The sequence below is a fragment of the Adiantum capillus-veneris genome, chromosome 25 (assembly GCF_014529385.1).
Source record: "Adiantum capillus-veneris isolate H3 chromosome 25, ASM1452938v2, whole genome shotgun sequence".
Lineage (NCBI taxonomy): Eukaryota > Viridiplantae > Streptophyta > Polypodiopsida > Polypodiales > Pteridaceae > Adiantum > Adiantum capillus-veneris.
The window spans coordinates 92,977,708-92,991,222 of record NC_140955.1 but is presented as its reverse complement, the minus strand read 5'-3'; positions in this window follow the sequence as shown (position 1 = coordinate 92,991,222).

Below are 13,515 nucleotides of genomic sequence, written 5' to 3'. Positions count from 1 at the left end.
TTAGGGCTCATTTTTGCTCATTTAGTTGTGCTACTTGGTTGTAACTTGCTAGCATGGTCTAATCTCTGAATGTGCTGATACATTGTCAACTTCTCTCTCATCTACATTGGCAGCTCAGAAGAAAAAGACCATGAAGCTAAAATTTGCTGAACTCCCACCATATCAGATGGAGGAAGACTTCCTGAGAGAGGCAAATGTCACTTAGTTGGCAAAAGACCAATTGGATAGCCAACATGTCACTATCTACCATGGATCATTGCACTCATGGAACCAAAGTCAAAGTATAGATGCTACCAAGGGAAGCTCATAACCTCATCAAAGAACATGCAATCCGACCATGTTGGGAGAAGATTGGCCTTAAGGACTATATAGAGATGGACCCCTGCGGTGTTGATTACAAAAGAGTGTATGAGCTCTTGCTCAACATCACTGAGGAAGGAGGAGCCACAATATGTGACCTCAATGGCTCTCCGATCAAAGTTAGCATATCAAAAGACCAGGTGACAGAAGCATTCAAGCTTCAAAAAGGAGGAAAACCTATGAGGGACAGACAATTACCAACTAGCAGCATTTTCACCAGCCGATCATCCTCCTTTTCAAAGTTGAAGCAAAGGGAAATAGAGCGGGCACTGTGGCTCTATCACCAACATTTTCACTTCATTGATATACATTTCCCAATCATGCCGTGGTTTCCACCTTCACACAAGCATAAAAACCAAAGAGGGTATGACAGAGGTGAACAATGCATAATACATCTACACAACCCTCACTCATGTGAAGAAGCCAAAGAACATCACATTTTTGGGATCTCAAAAAGTGCTCACTAGAATTCCCTATCACGCTATAGGCCAAGTAGAGCATCTACCATTTGTCCCAAAGAAAAATTTATGGTTTCTCAACAAAAGAGATGAGGATCTAGAAGTAAAAACACGGGCTCCACCAGTGGCAACAAGACTGCAGACTCAATTAGTTGATGTCCTAGTTCAAGAACCCACATCCGCAGCAACAAAAGAGGAAGGTAACAAAGAGAAGGAAGTGCAAGAAGAGGAGGACACTCTTCTTGAAAGAAAAAGAAAAGAGAAAGGGAAAGCTAAGGTGGATGAAGCAAAACAGACCAAGAAACATAGGCCAATAGTAGTTATTGAAAAACCAACACAAAGGGTAGCAAGACTCAAATGAGAGAAGGTGGATTTTGAGCTAGATAGAGGGCTCAAAGGAGATTTTGAGGATAAGTGGAAACCATCTCCAAGAAGAATCAAAATTTGAACCAAACACACAATGTTCAATGAAAAGGATGATCCTTGGGCTAGCCTAGATCATCTCTACCATAAAGAAGAACAACAATGAGAACATGTCCATGCACAAGAAGAAGCCAAAACACAACCTCATGAGAGTTCACCCAAAGAACTAGTCAACCCTACTGCGGAAGTTCCGCACCTCTCTCCCATAAGTGCACCAACACAGCCAGAGACTACAACACAACCACAACCAGAGGAGGCCACTCCCATTGGTAACATTATGGAACTAGATACCAAACCACTCATAGAGACTGTCAAGGAACAAGAAGATGAACCAATGAGTCCCACAAAGACACCAAATACTCAAGCCAACCAACCAAATGAGCCAATCATACTGAGGCTCAAGACACACTTAAGCCAATCACTAAGGCTCAAGACACACAGTTGGATCTGCCAACAAAAGCAAGAAACACAAGAACAATGGAGAATATAGAGGAAATAGATGAATATACATAGTATGCACATAATGTGATAGACCAAATGAAGGAAGAAATATATGCTCGCCACCAACATCTACATAGTGTATACAGGTGCTTGTAGCTCTGTGAGGAAAGGCTCAACTTGGCCAATACATATGTTGAGTCATACAAAGAAGCCATGGAATTCAAAGAACATGAATTGACTAAAAAAATTGCCAAGACCATAGCCAATTTGGAAACTCTCTAGACAAGAAATTAGCAACACAAGAACCAAGACACAAAGGCCACTTTAGCTCTACAGGAATCTACTTCAACAAGCAACAAGCTCCAAATCCAGCTGAACATTGCTAATACTCGGTTGGTGCAATCAGAATCCAGGTGCCAAGAGCAAAATACATTACTCAACTAGCTCAAGGAAAACCCTACAATAGCCACATTATAGGGCACAAATCATGCATACAAAGCAGTGGAATAGAAGGTTAAGAACTTAGAGATGGAGCTAAAGCTTGAGAACATGCAAAGAAGAGAATTGTCAATCAGCTTCATGCAGTGAGAAGAAAACTACCAAAGGTAGATTTATCATCTTAATGAGGAGTTAAGAAAGTCTAAAGAAGCTACCGTGACACATGAAACCATGTCAAGAGATGAGCAAATCACTACCGCAATGCAAGATAAGGATACCCTTCAGTTCATGGATCTGGAAGTGCTAACATCAGAAGAGAACAGTCTTCTAGAGATTGAAATTTCTCCTACAAAATTAGAACCTTCCACTACTCCAAAGAGCCTCGCTTTTGAGAAGGAGGCCATTTTGAAGAAGAAGATAGAAGAGGAAATGGAGACCATTTGGAAGGAGGAAATGCAATGGGAAGAAAGAATTATACACTCAATCAATGTTAATCTACTCATGCCCTCCACAATCAATGAAACATGGCATCAACAAGCTCTCCCTAAACCTCTCATTAAATTTGAAGTCCTCTAAATCAGAGAAAGACTACTCAAGGATCTCCAGGCCAATCCTTCACTACAACATCCAAATAAGATCTGGCTTAACCGGAATCCCAGGTATCTCATTATGTTCACAAATGCATCAATACTTATCAAACAGGATCCTGTGCATTTCTCGGTCTTGAGAGTCAAAAATTGGCAACAACACCTTATCCTCCAATAGAAAAGACCAACCTTTCTTAATTACCCCCGGTTTCCATGGACCACCACCACCAATAACCAATCTGTAGAGTCATACATGGTGGAGACACTATCTTTGACTATACAGCTATTTTGGGGGATCCCAGATTTGGCATGCATTATGCTAGTAAAGATTGCAAAGATGCTCCTCACTTGCTTACAAACCTTTCATAGGGTAGAACAAACAGATGCCGCATGGATGTACTTCCTTGAAGGTACACAAGGTCTATGCTGTGATGTCTCTTGTTAACCATCTGAAGAAATCCTTCATGGATTCTAGGCAAGGGCCATGTTTCTCCCATCATATTATATGCAGACATTTGAAGAAGAATTATCCACGTGCTTTTTCACTTACAGATCAAAGATCTTCGGCCTTATCATCACAAACGTGTGGGATTGGTTTGTCAGCTATTAAGCAATGGAGCTGAAGAATGCCATCAACATGAAATTCATGTCCATTGAAGACAAAGATCTCTGTATCAAGTACCAACAAGGTCTTGAGAATGAAGCAAAGAGAATGAAGATGCGAAAGCCCGACCACTACTTAGCACCCTAAGAATTTGTGTCACGGATGACACATGCCAGGAGGGGGGAATGTTAGCTGCTCAGCTAACAAGAGCAAAAGAAGAGCATCCAGCAGGACTCCACACACTTTTTCAAGCCTAATGATTGTAATCAAGCCCATTTTATAATTGAAAAATCTTGCAAGTCCAAAGCTATTGTAATGTTATTGAGTACCAGTGAGTCTAAAGGGGACAATGGCTTCCACATTTATAATTCTTTGCAGTCTCTTAGACTTACTGAGCCCCAATTAGGTAGGAATCCATTGTTAAACTTTTGCTTAGGTATAAAAGCCATTTTTGGTAACTTTAAGACCTAAGTTTTGGATAATAAAGGGTAAGCATTACTGCAGCAACTCAATGACTATATACTGTTTTTTCAATCTCTTGTCTTTCTCATTACTGTATTGCAGTCTTGCTTTGAGCATACCAATGCGTTCTCAAGTGAAAGATCTCTCTTTTAATGCAAGTTTCTCGCGATAAAGTGTGCTATTAGTCATGCCCGTCTACGAGATATTTTTGTTCCCTATGCACAATACATGCAATAAAACTAGATTTTGACCTTAGGGATAGATAGAGCACGTCTAGAGGAAGCTATAGAGAAAAACCAGAAACCCTAAAATAGGATGTTTATCTTATGTGTGATTTTGTCCAAGTGTCAGAAACAACATTTGAGCACATGAGAGTGTGGAGGATACCCTGCCCATGCTAGGTATTAAGTTTCATTGCATTTGGAGACTTGCAATCACACAAATTTGTCTGGATAAGATTGTAGTAGAGAAAGTAGCTTTTGGTATCTACACTTGAGACTTAGATAAGCAGAAGCAACATAGAATTGGGTTTTTGGCCATCTCTTGTAGCCTCCATGCACTAGTTGGGTCAGCTACGTCGCACGGATTGACATTTTATGTTTGTGGTTCTTGCTTTGCTATCATCGATATAGTGAGGCTTGGCAGCCGGCCGACATATGGAGCAACCCACTAGACAACTGAAGGAGCCACAAAAATCCTATGAGAGACCAAAAAATGCCTAGAAGATTGATTTCGTAGAACCTGGTGAAGAACCAAGACCTCCATATATCGTGAATGATTTGTCTCCAAAATAAGAGGAAATTATCATAAGCACTTTCAAAGAGTATCTAAATGTCTTTGTATGGTGTTACAAAGATCTCAAGAATGTGGATCCTAGCATTTGTTAGCATACAATACCTATGAGAGATGATGCCAAACCAACCAGACAAAGTCCCTACACCTACAATGAGACCTTTTCCAAGAGAATCAAGGAGGAGATAGAAAATCTCAAAGAATTAGAACTCATCTATGAAATTGAACACACACTAATTGGATATCACCAATTGTGGTAGTACCTTAGAAAAATGAAAAAATAAGAGTGTTTTTTAATCTCAAAAAGGTAACTGTTACAACCATTATAGACAACTATCCTCTCCCTATCACTCATCATGTCTTTAAAAGGGGGACTATAAAAGAAGCCTATAGCTTGCTACATGGATTTTAAGACAATAACTAGTTGGCCATAGATCCAAAGATTCACATAAAATAGTTTTTTCTATTGAATGTGCCATAATTGCACATAGGGTCATGCCCTTGGGGTTGAGTAGTGCTCCCGCCACATTTCAAAGGCTAATGAGTCATGCTTTCAAGGAATATCTATGTAACTTCCTCAAATTTTACATGGATGATTTATGTGTGTACAAGTTCATAAAAAAAGAGTAGACCATTTGAAAATCTCAAATAAAGTCTTTGAGAATTCTACCTATATAAGATATTTTTAAATCTTGAAATGTGTACTCATGTTTTAAGGTAGGGTAAAATTCTTAGACACATAGTTTTTAAAAATGGGATTGCTACATATTGGTACATTCATGTACCATTTATCCGATCATACAACATGTAGATTGTGTAACGTTTGTCTTTGTCTGCTCTCATCTTTGAAGAAACTTTGTTGTATGATTAAAAAACCTCGTGTGATATGAAAGGTTCTCAGAGCCAATAGCAGGATGTAATGAAGTGACGGAGTAAACCTCCTCCATTGAGAAAGTTTCCATAAGCACCCCCCAGGATCAAAGATCTTGAAATATCTTTCCCAAAGAGAGATGTATGGTATGGAATCACTTACTGATTTCGGTTGAAGAAACTTATAGATTCTATTGTTGTCCATCATTGCATCTATCACTATGAATGTGATATAAAAGATTGGTTGCTCTTCCTCCTGTGTAAAGTTGATATATCTGCTACGATCTTCAAGAGCTTGTATGAGCAAATTCCTGAACTGTAGCTCATAAAATTCATTCAACCTGGGTAGGCTCATCAAGTCAGAAATTCTATGACCTTCATGATTTAGGAAAGCTTGATCCATGCTTCCAACTGCTATTGGAAGATATTGCAAATAGTTTACCATATAAGTAGATAATAGACGAAGGTTTCTATTGCTTCCAACACATTGGAAGAGAATAGATTTTGGTACTGATTGATGAAATATCCACATGTAGCGATCAACAAGTTTTTCATCTATGATGAAGACCAGAAGCATCACAATGTGCGATCTCCATACACCAAAGAACCAAATGAAGAAGGTTTGGAAACATCCATTCATCACCAAGTATTCATGTCCTCTTCCACTTAAGAAGGTATGGTGCCCCCGATGAAAGGTATATGTGAAGAGAGGAGAAGTTGACTTTGAAGAGGTGAAACCCAATGTGAAGATGATTTGGGCTTCAAAAGCTTGGACTTTCTTGTTAAGAGATTGTCGCATGAATGAAGAGCCACCCACTAAAACACCATTGGAGAGAATGATACCCCTCTGACAGTTTCCTTTTATGATTTTATTTTTTGCTCCTCTCCCATGTCCTTCATCCCCTTCTAAGCCCCCCCTTTGGCAAGGTTGTAACTCCTCACATTGTACCACCTCAAAGGTTGATGGATTACTGTTTGATTTTGTGAAAACTTTGGCTTCTTGCATGATAGGTTCCTCCATGCTTAACATACATAGGTCATACCAATGCTTTTCAACATCCTCAAACACTTCTTGAAGATTGTCCTTACATGGATTCAACTCACACTCTTCTACTTTGTTTTGGAGTTGGCATTCCATGTACACAATCATCTCTTTATAATCAATGTGCTCTATGATCTCCCCACCTATGATTTCATCTTCTTCTTCACTCTCTTCTTTTAGACGAGATACACTCTCAGAACATTCCATAAAATCAAGGTTACGTTCAAGGTCTTCATTCTCCATAGAGTCATGTTGCACAAAAGCTTCGTCTGCTCGGACTAGAATTTGATCCTCCACTAAAAGGTTGGATGTATCCATTATTAAATCATCCATGCCATTTGAGATATCTTGTGTTGATTCTTGCATGCTTGTGATAAAGGTAGAAGAAAGAGATTCCACATTTGAATCTTGGCCACACACTTTAGCACTTGAATAATCAGTTGGCATGTAAGTAACTTCTTCAACATTTGTCGGAGTAGAAGGAGACAGGTATGGCAAAGGAGATGACTCCTTGATAGAAACACTTTCATGATGGTTGGTTCTTCCAACAGGATGGAAACCATTTTTGATGTAGAAGTACTTGTGAAACTTCCTTCGGGCAATAGTGACCGCTTCTTCAAAGGTAGAGGGTCCACTACAAGTAACCTTAGTCTTTAGGAAAGGAGACAAACCCGAAATAAATTGCTCCATTTTTACATAATCTGGAAATGTAGAACTAAACCGACATCCTCCCCATTGACGAGAAAAAATATCCTCATAAGCATAGTAGTCTTTACCATGTTGTTGAAGTCTCCCTAATGAAGCCCATGATGTCTCTGTTGTTGGAAATTTAGAGAATCTGGTCTTCAAAGCTTTGGAAATTTGGGTATATCCATCTTCAATATGAGAAGACATACTCCAAAACCATTGCTCAGCGTTGCCTCTAAGGCATAGCAATAGAAAATCTCCTTTTTCAATGTCATCCCTTTTACCAAGGATACGACAAACCATTCTAAAATCAGCAAGAAAATCATCAACATCTTCTTCTAGATTTCCGAAGAAGATTGGGATATCATCAAAGGTATAGCGTGTCATAGTCTCTCAATGCTTCAACCACCCAAAGATTAGTTCCAAACAATCATTTTCTCTCATGACATCAACTAACTACACAAAGTTTTGAAAGGTCTTTCAACATGAATTCTAGATTCTTATGTGAAAATGTTTTTTCCTTTCTTATGTTATGCTAATCCAAACCATATTCTAGATCAATTTTTGTTGCATTGAAATAAAACTTAGTCATACAAGTTTTCATGATTCATATAATCTTCTTGATTAAGCTAAATTCAAGCATTCATGTAATACAACAACAATAAGCACAAAGTCAGTCCTCAGTGGGGGCACCAATTTGAGGCGGTCCGGGGCGGGCAACAAGAAGAGCGGCCTCTAAACACCCTTCGAGGCTCCCGTGCTGCTCAATTGGGGATGGGGCAAGCACAATCAGAGACAACAACAACCCACAGCCAGAAACCAAACAAGAAAAGGGGCACCACCTAGTTGTAGATGCGAACTAGGACGCACGTGATATCTCCTTGTACTCAAATGCACAAAGAGAGGGGAATGCAAGATAGCCACACACACAAAACACAAACATTCACCACGCCAGAGAGAGGTAAAGAGCACAAATCAACTTGAGCAACTCAGTTTAAATCTTAAAGACTAGATGCACACAAAGCTTGATGAGAAATAGAGGGACAACACAAAACTTGACCTTGTTGCCAATACACAAATTGTCTTAGGTTCATGGGAGCCCTCTCACCGAGCACCCTCTTACAATTTACCTTTTAGGCAAACAATTCAACAAGCCCTCAAACCACCAAGCATGAAATGGCACAACAAACTTCAAGGACAATATACCTTCAACCACCTGATGACCCAACTTATCAAGTCAATTTGGAGAGAAGAGTCGTAGTTGCAGCATAGAATTGCACCCAAAACTATAAATCTTATTTATGCACAAGAGTAGGCTACAAGTGTGGTGAAGAGTATAGTATCACTCCACTCCCCTAGATGGCATAACTAACCTCAAGCTTCTCCATACACCTATGTGTCGTGATGGAATAGAGCACTCACAATGCACACACTCTACACAACTAGTCTTGAAGAGTGGTGTGTTATGTGTTGAGAATGGTGTGGTGTAGTGTGATCGTGTGATCATTTACAAGGGAGAGAAGGGCTCTATTTATAGGTTTTAGAAGCCCCGATTAGGATTAGCCTAATCAAGTTTATTTGAAGGAATAAAAGATTATGGATATTTTTATTTTTTTTTAATGAGGGTGGGTCTCTCTTGTCCTTTGTGTCACATGGATGTGGGTTCAAGGGAAGAGAATTATTGAGGATGAAAGGAGAGAGGATGGAGTGAATAATTTGGGAGTGCCTACTCTAGTAGAGGGTGTATTTTACAATAAGGTTAGTGGTTAGTAGTTAGTAATTATCACTAAAAAATATTTACAAAATCATTCACCAAATGGTGAGATATATGATGAGAAAAGTTAGAGAAGGGATGAGCTTGTAAAGAGAGGTTGAAGCTTTGACATTCACATCTTTACAGCACCGGAAGAAGAAGCGGTCAGCATGGCGAAGTAGCGTGTGTCGATGAAGCTATGTTATCTTCAAACTTTGGAAAATTCATGATAAAAGCCTTCATTTGCAGAGGTTATCCTTGGATTTTTGCTGATTTTTTGAAGTTCTTTACAAAGCTGAAGAGAGTATGGTAATATGGACATATATGTAGAGAGAAAGGGGGACACATAGGGTGTAGAAATGGAGGATGAAGGCTATGGAGGTGTGAGAGATGTGGCAATGGTGAAGAGGGTGAATTAGGACATGGGAGTTGCAGGTTTGGGAGTGGGAAGGAGAGGGAGGAGTGTGTGTGAAAGAGGAAAATGATAAAGTGGAAGAGGGAGTGTGGCTGCATAGCATGGCCAAACTGGGGTCCACCAATAAAATCATAGCTCATAGGTCATAGCTCAAAAAAATATGAAAAAATTTGAGGTAAAAGCTCAGCTCACGAGCTACAACTTTTGTTTGTATCACCTTTTCAAATTCGGGGAGCATGTGATCTTTAAAAATTCAGCAAAATCGACTGTTTTTTCCACTGCACAAGGTCCTTGTGAGGTCCTTCTTTGGATGATTCTTTTGAATACCTCCAAGTGTGAGCTCCCCATGGTGCATGCATGCATTCCACATACCCTTGATCTTATTTGGTAGGTCTATAATTGAAGATATTATTGAGATCATGATATAAGTGAATAATACAACTAAGAAAATCAAATATTGAGGGGTCTAAAAAATATGTAATTGTCAAATATAAATAATATAGGTGGAAAAAATATAAAGGGGTCAAAATAAATCTCTCTCATTATAAGTCTACCATAAAAAGATGAAAATTTTTTGTGGTCTAATTTATGAGAGTAATAGAGAATAGATGTAGGAAGGAAAAAATGACAATAGTGAAAAAATATACACATAAATAAAACTGGTTTTTTTGGATTTTTGTTAGGATGGAGTTACACCAAAAATAAGAGAAGCTTGCATGAAATTATCTTTATATGGAATAAAGAGTATGCAAAATGGTAAGAAAAAATATGGTAATGATGAGTCAATGTACATAGCATAAATAACACACACCTAAGTATAAATATTTAAATAAATACCAAAATAATTATGATTTTTTAAAATATTTAGGCCCTATATATAATAAAATATTTACACACAAATGGGCCATAATATACTTATATTTTTTATATTTTATATTTTTTTTGGCTCAACTAGCACAGTGACTAGCTAATTGAAGATTTTTAAGAAGATATGGGAAAAGTCCCCTAACTCACACACGCCTATGTTTAGTGAAATGGTAGGCATAGCCACAGTGTTTGAGTGATTTGATAGGGTGAGGTAGCTTACTATGGCAATGATGGAAAGCCGAAAAACGGCTATCAATATATGGACAAAGTTTATGGTCATTGCAAAAAACCCAAGGCCTATAAATATAAGGTAAGTTCAAGCTATCAGTGGAATGTGTGGATATTATCAAACATATATATATAAATGTATACATCTATTGCCAAACCCATGCACGGCTTATTTACTCTCTTTGTTTGGAAAAACAAATGTGAAGAGGCATTCTAAAAGCTTAAGAAAGCTTTATCATCATCTGAACCAATATCGAAAGCTCCACACTAGGATAAAATTTCCTGTGTGTATGTTGTTGCTTAAAATTGTGCAATTGTATGCATACAAGCCCAATTAGGAGAGGGAACAATGGACTTTCCAATCTCATATACTAGTAGCGAGTGGAACACAATTGAGAAGAGTTACATCACAACCAAAATAGAGGGCTTATAAATGATTTATGTAGTCAAAAATTTTAGACACTACTTATTGGCAAATAAGTTATATGCATACAAGCCCAATTAGGAGAGGGAACAATGGACTTTCCAATCTCATATACTAGTAGCGAGTTGAACACAATTGAGAAGAGTTACATCACAACCAAAATAGAGGGCTTATAAATGATTTATGTAGTCAGAAATTTTAGACACTACTTATTGGAAAATAAGTTTGTGTTTCTTGTGGATCACCACTGCGAGCTACTCTACCTAGTCAACAAGCCATGTAATACATGCAAGACTGTGAGATGGTTTATCATTTTATTGGAGTTTGATTTTACCAGGTTTGTTAAAAAATACACCACTCATCAAAGGGTTGATCACTTTTCTAGGATCACTTCAAGAGAACCTCCCAAGAGAGTTGATAATGGTTTACCCATTACCAATTGATTCTCCATAGAAATGATCCCTAGACGGTTGGATGATTTGGTTACTTTGAGACCATAGCACAAGTTGACTCCTAGATTCCCGTTTCTATAAACCAAAATCAATTGAGGATATTTTCTATGTATCAATTATTACAAGGAAGATTAAAAAAAAAAACAAGAATAGAATTTTGCTTTTGTGCATAAGCCTAGAAGAATAGGTTGACTATTTAAATCAAGCTCATACCATAGTAATTGTAATCCATTTGCTAAATGATCAAACCATGAGAAGGCTTACAAGGCTTGGAGTATATTGTCCATCCATGAGAGGGGTGTTCATGTTTATGTAAAATGCAATGCATCAATGCAAAATGCAAAGACCTATTCCTCATGCTACTTAGTTTCAAATATCCATTATATCAAACTAGAGAAAATATTTGGTGTACTTGACGAGTTTTCCTAAAGACACGAGTAAATGTTAATTACACAATACGTTGTACAAAAGGCGAAAATATCAAAACCTAAAATTAAGTGCCAAGGAAGATGAATATATCCTAATTCTAAAGCAATCACATGTAGGTCTAGCACGCGTTCATTTTTCCCGTGAGAATGTAAATTCATTTCCCAATTTGTGCATCCAAAACTCACAACTTTGGTAAGTACAAAGCTAAGAAATTTGTTTGTATGCTCTTCTTGGCCATTAGCTTGAGGATGGTATGGACCAAAGCTCAAGAGTAGAGAGAAGATGAAAGCAAAGGTGGTTCCCCCCTTCAAATTGCCAAATGGACCAATGAGAAGCCAGATTCCAAAATTGAGTGGAGCACCCCTATAAAATTCATTTTTGACTCACCAATTTTAATGCTTTTTGGCTAGAGGCATTGAGCCATGTGAGTTGGTGTCTATAGAGAGGAGCTTTTGGACAGATGTGTGTGCCTGTCAAGCCCAAGTTGTGCGTTTTTTTGCTCGACAACGACCATATGGGTGTGCCCTTTTTAGTCGACAAGTTGTGTATGGTGTTTTTGAGCATGGTGAAGCTTCCATTGTAGTTTCTTGAGTGTCGTTTTCCCTGCCCCCTTCTCTACTTCTTCTGCTTTTGTGTGTGGTGGTGGTGTTTGAGCAGGTGTGCTCCCAGGTCTTTTTGGTGTGTGGAATGTAAGTGAGAGAGAAGTTTTTGTGTGGTAGTGGTGTCTGGTTTGAAACAAGCCGTGACATATGTGTGGGTAGCCGATCTCGACGAGCGTGTTTGTGCCTTGGTGTGTGTGCATGTGATGGTCTGCTAGTGGAGCTTTGTTTTTGAAGATTCTTCTTGAGAGGATAGAGGTGTTGTGAATGGCCTCAGCTATAGAACGAAATTTTGTGTGTGTGTTGGGTGTGTTCCCGATTCCACCTCTCCATCTTTTGGTGCCCCCACAGAGAACACTGGTTGCTCCCTGGTGATATGTTCATGATTAAAGATGTGGCAATGTTTCGCATTCCACCTCTCCATCTTCTGGTGCCCCCACGAAAGAGCACATTGGCTGCTCCTTGGTGATATGTTTGTGATTAAATATGTGATAGAGTTCGGGTTCAATTTTAGATGGTGACAAAGATGCAGACGAATGGCTAACGGAGTTTGAGTTGTTTATGCTCTCATTTGCGAATACAAAGTGATGAAGAAAAGGTGCAGATGGAGCTGTTGGTGCTGTGAGGTAGAGCAAAGGCATGGTTCAATGGTCTAGAAGTTGTAGATAAGCTGGATTGGGACGGTTTTTTAGAGCAGTTTCTACACAGGTTTCGCAAAGTGGTGCTGGTTGCCAAAGCTAATGTGAGGATCAAAGTCCTACAACAAGAAGTGAGTGAAGATTTTGGCATCTTTGTTGTTTGATAAGTTTGAATCTTGTTAGAGGGATTTGGTTGCCACTACCCAAGTGCTCAATGTGGATTGTTTCAAGCTAGAGAAGTCTCTAGATTGCATGCATCCTTGTGTTTGAGAGAATGTCGATTATGAAGAGTTGAGAAGCTATGCCAAGGTTGTCAGAGTTGCTAGGGTGAAGAGAAAGATAATGAAGAGAAAACTAGAGTTAGGCTTGTTAAAATCTTGCAAATTATGTGCATGTCACGACGGTAGAGTATCCTGGAGTTCAATCAAAGGTGGTGCCAATTGTTCAAAATGCAGAGCCTGTTGAGGTGAGGCCAATGGTCAATTATGATCCTTGGAAGTTTCTTGTCTGTAGTGTGCCCATGCCAATGGTCAATGAGTTTGTCAA